The sequence below is a fragment of the Mercenaria mercenaria genome, chromosome 3 (genome assembly GCF_021730395.1).
Source record: "Mercenaria mercenaria strain notata chromosome 3, MADL_Memer_1, whole genome shotgun sequence".
NCBI classification, from domain to species: domain Eukaryota; kingdom Metazoa; phylum Mollusca; class Bivalvia; order Venerida; family Veneridae; genus Mercenaria; species Mercenaria mercenaria.
In genome coordinates this window covers 92,567,900-92,577,442 of record NC_069363.1, presented here as the reverse complement: position 1 = coordinate 92,577,442, position 9,543 = coordinate 92,567,900, and positions in this window count along the sequence as shown.

Below are 9,543 nucleotides of genomic sequence, written 5' to 3'. Positions count from 1 at the left end.
ATATTTTTATTTTTATCTGAAAAACTAACAGTTTAATGTCTTTATCATTTTCAGTTATGTCTTTAATTTTCTTAAAACTGAATATTTCTAGAAAGTATTGATATAGAAATAGGAATATTTTTGTATGTATATAGTATTTATAAGTGTATAATTATGTCTATAACAATTGAAGTATTAGATACAAATTTTAAGGGTTGATTATGCCAAAGGACTGCCATGAAAAAAGATAAAGCCATAATCCTATTTATTGTTACAAATTACTTATTTACCATTTTAAAATGTGGATTTTTCTTTGTTTGATGTTTGCAATTAGTTCTTGATCATGTTACATCCAAATGTTATGTTAAAGTTTGTGTTATTCCTTTTGTTTATTTCTTGAAACTTTTTTAATCTGTTCACAACCATTATAATCATGTCTGTTAAAATGTTTGATGGAAATCATTAAAATGATTGCTCTTATTTTGTAAAAAAAAAACAACCGAAAACTTCTTATTAGAAGTGGATCTATAATGACACTCTGGAATTTTAGTATTATAACGCATTTTCGTTATGCAATTCTTTATCCTTTGAACATATATTAAGCTGAATGCTAAACATTACATAAAAAGCCAGAGAATGGTGAAATTGCGTAGGAAGATTACATAATTTGCCGATTATCATTATGGGTCCACTACTTTAAAATTTCCTAAGAATTGGCATTTTGTATAAATATTATTCGTTACCGCCATGCATAAAGTGATAAACTGCTTCTTTACATCTGAACAGTAAACAATGAGGTAAAAATTATATCAGTCTTTCTAAAAATATTTTTAAAAGTTAGTGAAGTCCAAAAAAAATGTTTTAAAGGGAGAGAAGTGTCTTGGACACTTTTTTCAGTGATTAATGTTATCAACATATTATGCAGAATTTTATAACTTTTGATGCCTGTTTTCCCATCTTTCCATTATTTCCCAGTGTAGAATACTGGTATACACTTTACATCAAAATCTGTGTCATGAGAGATGTTCAGAATTTACACAACATCTCTGAGCAAGCAGCTTTAACAAAAAAAGCATATACATATTATAATTATGTTTTTAGTATCTTATGCATACATTTGTATTTCATTTGGACGGCATATTTTAAACACTTGGCATTATTAGGGTTTGATGTTCATGGAGTTGATATGAAAATATTTTTTTTAAATAGGTTATTTGACTGTCACAACTGTGCATAGTGTGATATTTTTTGTGATAGAATATAGTTTTGTGATAAAATAGCTGTATGCCTGTTTCAAAGACAATCTTAACATGGGTCTTGTTTTTATTGTATGTGTAGTTGAGGTATTATGAAAGTTTTTTTTTATTTACTGTAATTTCCTGCAGGTACTGCACCTTAAAAAAACAACATATACCCTATAACTAGAGTCAATATGAAAGTGTGGGAAAAGATTTGTGTAAAAGTTGCACGGGGAAGTAACCTGTAGGTTGTGTGAGAAGTTTAAATCTAAGATAACTTGCAGAGAATGTGCAGGAAATTATGGTAGTATTAGTTGAGTGTTACAAATAAGACTAAAGTCTAGCTTGACTGTTTAAAGTGGTCTGGTAACTGTCTCAAGTATGTGTATTTGGATTTTTGTCAACATTTCCTTTAATTGAAAGTTCTCATTTACTATCAAACTGATTTTATCTGATGTTAAAAATGTTATTTGTTAACAGGTGGTGTGTCATAAATGGCAAAATGGCACTGTATATAGCCAAACAGGAAAGGAAAATAGTGACCTTTCAGACTACAGTTAAACTCGCAGTAGCTGTCACCTCTCTTTAGAAGTCACCTGTCCTAAGCAGCTATGTTGTGTCTATCTGTTGGCTGGCTGCTTAACACAGGTATGACTGTATGTTAAACAGGAATGGTCTTGATATTGAGGTGGTCTTTTTACTACAGGGTTTCACTGTGCATGTATATGCAATCTGCTTTATATTTTCAATATCTTTAAAATAAAAATGCCTCATGGATGAAGGCAACATGTAGGGTCTCTGACCTTTGTCAGGTAATGTGCTGAACAAAAAATACAGCTTTTTGGTGGAACAAAAAATGTACCTGGCAGCTTTTTGGTTAATCTGAAAAGGACAAAAATACAGCTTGTTGGTGGAAAAAATATTGCTTTTTGGTGAATTTGAAAAGAACAGAAATATAGCTTATTGCTGAATTAAAAAAAAATATATTTTGGTGAATCTGATAAAATTACTTTTTAGTTTGTATATTGCTTGACAATTGGCTTAGGCTCAAACAATGTTAATGAGTGAAAGTTGTCTTTACAACGAACAATGTGTTTGAGTACTGCAATATAAATATTTTACTTTGATTGTTTTTTTTTAAAGGGCAAGGAATGCCCGACAGTGAGTTAATTTAATATGAAAGCCATCCACAAGCCTTTCATAACACTGAAAGAATTTTTAAAATTGGACCACTATTGAAAAAGATATGGCAGTTTGAAATTTGAGAAAATGGCTGGTCTTGGAGGCAACAATTTTAGTGTCCATGATGGCATTTACACACTGCTGATTTTGTTATTTAGCAAATAACCTTTTAAATTGATTAATTTTAGATGTTTCTTGAGTGTAAAGATATAAAACATGGTAATTTCTTTCATTATAGCTCGAAAAAGTAGAGAAATTATCTTAAGGAAATAAGTAAATACAGTTCAAATACGTATTTAGAAATTTAATAAATCCGCCATTTTGTTTTTTTGTTGCCATGGAAACAAAATGGCCGCCATTTTGATCAAATATTTAATGCTCATAACTTTCTCATTTTTAAGCCGATTTTAAAAATTCTTTCATTTCTTTAAATGATTTACGAAATCCTAACAGAAGGAAAATAACATAAAAACAACATTGCCTTTCCCTTTAATATGATTTGGGCATTATACTGTGCAGGCAAGAATATTTAATATGAGGCTTGAAAAGTCTTTTAAGTAAATGAATGTATTCATTGATTAGGTGACCTGTTTAAAACTGAAGATTCTGATGCACTTTTAACATGATTTGCAAATCAAATAAATAATGAAGCACATTGTTTTTAAGAATTTTGCACATGCTTTTTATGTTTTTATATGGTAGAGTTATTGATAATTTTTGTGATTTATGTTACTTTCATTATACATTCTGGCTTAAAGCATAATGCGTGGTGAAAGTAACAAGGAAAGGTGATTTTGTTATTAAAAGACAGTCACACCTACATAAAATATGAGAGAAACAGTCGTAAACAGTAGAAAAAATAATTCAAGGAAATAGATGAGTAAAAATAAACAGCATTATTCCACGAAAATGAATGCCATCTCCAGGAATAATAATTATTTCACAGTAAACACTTACTTGATTGTAGTGTAAGGCATATATAGGAGAATTATTTCCCAGACCACTTGACTGCTCGCTCTTATCCAACAAATTGTTTTGTTATGAGAATTTTAATCTTTAATTTTTGATAAACTATTACAGAAATGAGATCTATTCTGTGTTTTGTTTTTATTAGCTCGACTATACGAAGTATGGAGAGCTGTCCTACTCGACCCGGTGTTGGCGTCCTTCCGCGTCCCCACCTTGGTTGAAGTTTTGATGCACTTTTTCTTTATCACTGTAATTACTAGATGGATTTGTTTCAAACTTAAAATAGTTATTCCTCATCATCAGCCACATCATATGGCACAAGGGCCATAACTCTCACACCAATATTTCATGAATTATCCCCCCTTTTTTAGCTCACCTGAGCCAAAGGCTCATGGTGAGCTTTTGTGACCGCTCAATGTCCGTCTTCCGTCCATCAACATTTCCTAAAAAAATCTCTTCTTGAAAACCACTGGGCAGAATTACACCAAACTTCACAGGAATGATCCTTGGGTGCCCCCCTTTCAAAATTGTTCAAAGAATTGAATTCCATGCAGAACTCTGGTTGCCATGGCAACCGAAAGGAATAACTTTAAAAATCTTCTTGTCCAAAACCACAGGACCTAGGACTTTGATATCTGGTGTGTAGCATCATCTAGTGTTCCTCTACCAAAATTATTCAAATTATCCCCCTAGGGTCAAATATGGCCCCGCCCCAGGGGTCACATGGTTTATATAGACTTACATAGGGAAAACTTTGAAAATCTTCTTGTACAAAACCACATGGCCTAGGGCTTTGATATTTGGTATGTAGCATCATCTAGTGGTCCTCTACCAAGATTATTCAAATTATCCCCCTAGGGTCAAATATGGGGTCACATGGTTTATATAGACATATATAGGGAAAACTTTGAAAATTTTCTTGTACAAAACCACATGGCCTAAGGCTTTGATATTTGGTATGTAGCATCATCTAGTGGTCCTCTACCAAGATTATTCAAATTATCCCCCTAGGGTCAAATATGGCCCCGCCCCGGGGGTCACAAGTTTTACATAGACTTATATAGGAAAAAAAGTTTAAAAATCATCTTGTCTGAAACCACAACACTTAGACCTTTGATATATGGTTTGTAGCATTGTCTTATGGTCCTCAATCAAAATTGTTCAAATTGTACCCCTTGTGTAAAAAGAGGCCCTGCCCTGGGGTCCCAAGTTTTATATAGACTTATATAGGAAAAGCCTTTAAAAATCTTCTTGTCAGAAACCATATGACCTAGGCTTTTGATATTTGGTATGATGCATTGTCTAGTAGTCCTCTACCAAAATTGTTCAAATTATGCCCCTGGGGTTAAAAGAGGCCCCGCCCTGGGGTCACTTAGTTATTATGTGAGTTATATAGGAAAAATACTTAAAACATCATCTGATCCTATTTCCAAGACTATTTAATTATAATTACCTGATGACCCCAAGTAATATGATGTCACTTGACTGTGACCTTAACCTACTGACCTACTTGCTTGTTTTTTAAGATACAGCCTGGAAATTTTGATGACATACACAGTTTTGCACACAAATCGTAAAACTGAATTTCATTGACCATGAATGTTACCTACTGACTTTCTTAATATTTTATCATCAGTTTGACATTTCAAACATGTAGCTCATATTACTCAGGTGAGCGATCCAGGGTCATCATGACCCTCTTGTACTTAGAATTTCAGGTTAAAGTTTTGATGCACTTTCACTCTATCTAAGTTATTACTAAATGGATTTGATTCAAACTTAAAATAGTTGTTCCACCTTATCACCCACATCATATGACACAAGGTCCATAACTCTGGTACAATATTTCATGAATTATGCCCCCCCCCCCCCACCCCCACTTTTTAGCTCACCTGAGCCAGAGGCTCATGGTAAGCTTTTGTGACCGCTCAATGTCCGTCATGCGTCGTCTGTCCATCAACAATTTCTAAAAAAAATCTTCTTCTTGAAAACCACTGGGCAGAATTACACCAAACTCCACAGCAATGATCCTTAGGTGGTCCCCTTTCAAAATTGTTCAAAGAATTGAATTCCATGCAGAACTCTGGTTTGCCATGGCAACCGAAAGGAAAAACTTTAAAAATCTTCTTGTCCCAAACTGCAAAGCCTATAGCCTTGATATTTGGCTTGTGACATCATCTAATGGTCCTCTATGAAAATTGTTCAAATTATGCCCCTGGGGTGAAAAGAGGCACCACCCGGGGGGTCCCAAGTTTTGCATAGACTTATATAGGAAGAAACTTTAAAAATCTTCTTGTCTAAAACCACAAGACCTAGGCCTTTGATATTTGGTATGTAGCATTGCCTTGTGGTCCTCTACCAAAATTGTTCAAATCATTCCCCTGGAGTGAAAAGAGGCCCTGCCCGGAGGGGTGGGGGAGGGGGGTAGGTCTTAAGTTTTACATAGACTTATATAGGAATTTTTTTTAAAAGATCTTCTTGTCTGAAATTGCAAGGCCTAGGCTTTTGATAATTGGTATGTTGCATTGCCTTGTGGTCCTCTACCAAAATTGTTAAAATCATTCCCCTGGAGTGAAAAGAGGCCCTGCCCGGTGAGGGGGGGGGGGGGGGGTCTCAAGTTTTACATAGACTTATATAGGAATTTTAAAAAAAAAATCTTCTTGTCTGAAACTGCAAGGCCTAGGCTTTCGATATTTGATATGTTGCATTGCCTTGTGGTCCACTACCAAAATTGTTCAAATTGTTACCCTGGGTCTCAAGATTTTATTTTTAATTAAAAAATCTTCTTGTCCAAAGGCCTAGGCCTTTGATATTTGTTGTGTAGCATTGCCTAGTGGATCTCTTACAAGATTGTTCAAATTATACCCATTTGATGAAAAGAGGCCCCGCCCTGGGGGGTCACTTGTTATATGAGTTATATAGGAAAAAGTACTTAAAAAATTATCAGATCATAGTTCCTAGACTGTTTAATCACAATTACCTGATGACCCCAAGTGATTAGGGGTCACCTGACTTTGACATTGTCCTACTGGCCTACTTTCTTGTTTTTTAAGATACAACCTTGAAATTTGGACGACATGTACAGTTAAGCACACAGATCTTAAAACTGACCTTCAGTGACCATGAATGTGACGTACTGACCTACTTTCTTTATATTTTAGGATCAGTTTGTCATTTGAATCATGTGGCTCATATTACTTAGGTGAGCGATTCAGGGTCATCATGACCCTCTTGTACTTAGAATTTCAGGTTAAAGTTTTGATGCACTTTCACTCTATCTCAGTTATTACTATATGGATTTGATTCAAACTTAAAATAGTTACTCAATATCATTACTTGCATCATATTGCACAAGGGCCATAACTCTTGCACTAATATTACATGAATTATCCCCCCTTTTTACTTAGAATTTCAGGTTAATTTTGATGCATTTTCACTATTTCTCAGTTATTACTAAATGGATTTAATTTCAAACTTGAAGTTGTTATTCCACATCATCACGCAGGTCATATCACACAAGGTGCTAAAATCACTCTTGCACCAATATTTCATGAATTATCCCCCTTTTTGCTTTACTTAATACTTTTGACACAGACTCGAGCTATTGTCCAATATCTTCATTCTCATTAAACACTCCAGTGACAGCTCAGCTCCAGCTTCCTCAGATGTGCCCAGTTTCACTATCCAGCATCGAAATAGTTGAGCGCGCTGTCTCCTGTGACAGCTCTTGTTTATGAATTGATCCATGCCTCTAAAAAATGGTCTGAGATTTATATATTTGAAGAAATTTAATGATATGAGACAGTAAAATGTTTTCCCACATTTTCTCAATCTTTTCTTCATTTTTGGAAGCCCAGTTTAATAATTAAAGCTGTCCAATCCCTCTTACTTGTTGAAATACATTTCATTTGTCAGCTGGGTCCAAATTGTTGACGGTATGCAAGCTTCGTAGATTCATGCATGTGGCATGTCAACGACCAACATGTAAAGGTAAAAATAGCTGTGTGATGGAGTTATTTTTGTTTAACAGATTTTTCTTTAAATCACATCTATGTACATGGAACCTTAGACTTTTTAAACATTAAAAGTATATAGGAGTGAACTTAAAACATTTTTTTCATATGAATATTTCCTGTGGCATGGCCTACGTAGGTTATGCTTGTTGATCAAACCATTGTTCGCTTGTTCACAGTGTTAAAATATGCGATAGTAGAGCAAGAACTAGTAATTTACCGCCTCGATAGCCTAGTGGTAGACGTCCGCTTCGAGTGTGAGAGGTCGTGGGTTCGATACCTGGCCGCGTCATACCAAAGACGTGAAAAATGGTACCAGTAGCTCCCTTGCTTAGCGCTCAGCATTAAAAGGGAAACTGGCCTTTCTCTCATACCCTCGTGGCGATGGTTTCCATCAGGAATGAGGTGTCGAGAGTGATTAATATAAGTTGTAGAACTTCCTTCACAATCGACCTAAAATAAATTATTTTAGTAATTTGCCTGGATGGACTGCATTTGCTGACATTTTATACGTGACATAGACTGGCATCAGTCGTTAGTACATTTCTGCCATAAAAGCCTCTTAAATAGCACTTTCTGAAAGAAAAAAAAACAACAATATCTCTTATCTCTGAGCTTAGAGACTCGGAAAAGGGTTATCTGAGAAAATATCAGTGTCAGTATGAAGAAAGAATAAACTTTATTACAGATTATTTGATCTCAGACTTTGTAAGTCTATACGTGACAGTCAATTCCTCAAAAGCATTCACCTCGGACAATACAAGTTGGTCCATAATGACCATGGCTTTCTGCGAAATCATGTGTTCACATGTCATCGTATTATCCAGTAGTGTCTGATGTACGGGTAAATTCCACCTCCCCCGAATTGTTTGATATTAAATTTAGTATCCTAAAAACTAAAACAGAAAAACATTACCCCATACAAACAGAAAAAGGACTATCCCTTATAAATGTGACAGATGTTCTTAGCAGTTGGACATCTGTCTAAAAGAACAGTATGCTGGTTTAAAGTATTTGTATTACGGACATATGACGCTATTCCTGCAATTTTATACAGATGTTTTAAGCACTCTGAAGTTATTTTACAAAAATTGCCTGTCAAAAATTGTCACTTAAGTCCTGACAAGTCAACATGCGTGTTTACACGTGCTGTAAGTTTAGCCGCGCTCCCTTTTAAATGTTTGTAAACATATTTATGGTTATTTAGTTTAAGAAATATTTACGACAAAATATTGTGAATATCTATATTTATTTCGAGGTCATAGAATCAATTTATTATACCTGTTTGATCACCAATACCAACAGTATTAATCATCAATACTCTATGGCCTAATTACGCTATTGACTTAACCACAATAATTTAGACATGTTTAACTATAGTAGTTACTATGAAGATACTATTCCCGCACTAGAAAAACTTTTTTCGGAAAATGTTGATGCCACGAAGATTCACAATGGTATGTTACATGTTTCTGTTTTAACTGAATAAGCTTCACGTTGGACGTAAATTGGACGTACTGTTAAATTAAACGTCATGGACGTCGCAAATTTGAGCTTCCGGCGCGCAAAAGTAGTCGGTACCGACTCTGTTTAAAGGGTGAATATAAAGAAATCACAATAAAATACATGTTTTTTTTTTGTATTTCTTAAGAAAGATGTTTTAATTCGTGTATTTCAATATCGATGATTTATTATTAATTTGCGGCTCGAATAAATCTGTTAACTTTGAAATATTTAGATTTTTTTCCGTATACGTGTACTCTGAATGAATTTAAAATGCCCTTATCATTTCAAGTTTTAGTTAATAAATTTATTTAAACAACATAGCAAACATTTTATTTATAGGTCGTAAGAGTGTATTTCTGTAAAGGTTCTCACATGGACAGAAATAAACAGTTATCTTTATAAGAGGACAGTCTCTCACGCCGTCTGATGGTATTCTTCAGATTTTCACAAATTATAGCCCAATTAAACACTAATCGTTAATACAAGATCAAAGTTTCAGGAAACCCCGTCAAGTACTCGCCGAGTAATAGGCGGTTTATGGATCACCCCTAATTGAGGCTTGCGGCCAGAATTTGAGGGTCATGTTTATTGCAGCACTTGTAACTGCGAGTAGTTTCCTATATTTCCATGTCGTAACTTTCATTATGTCAAAAGGG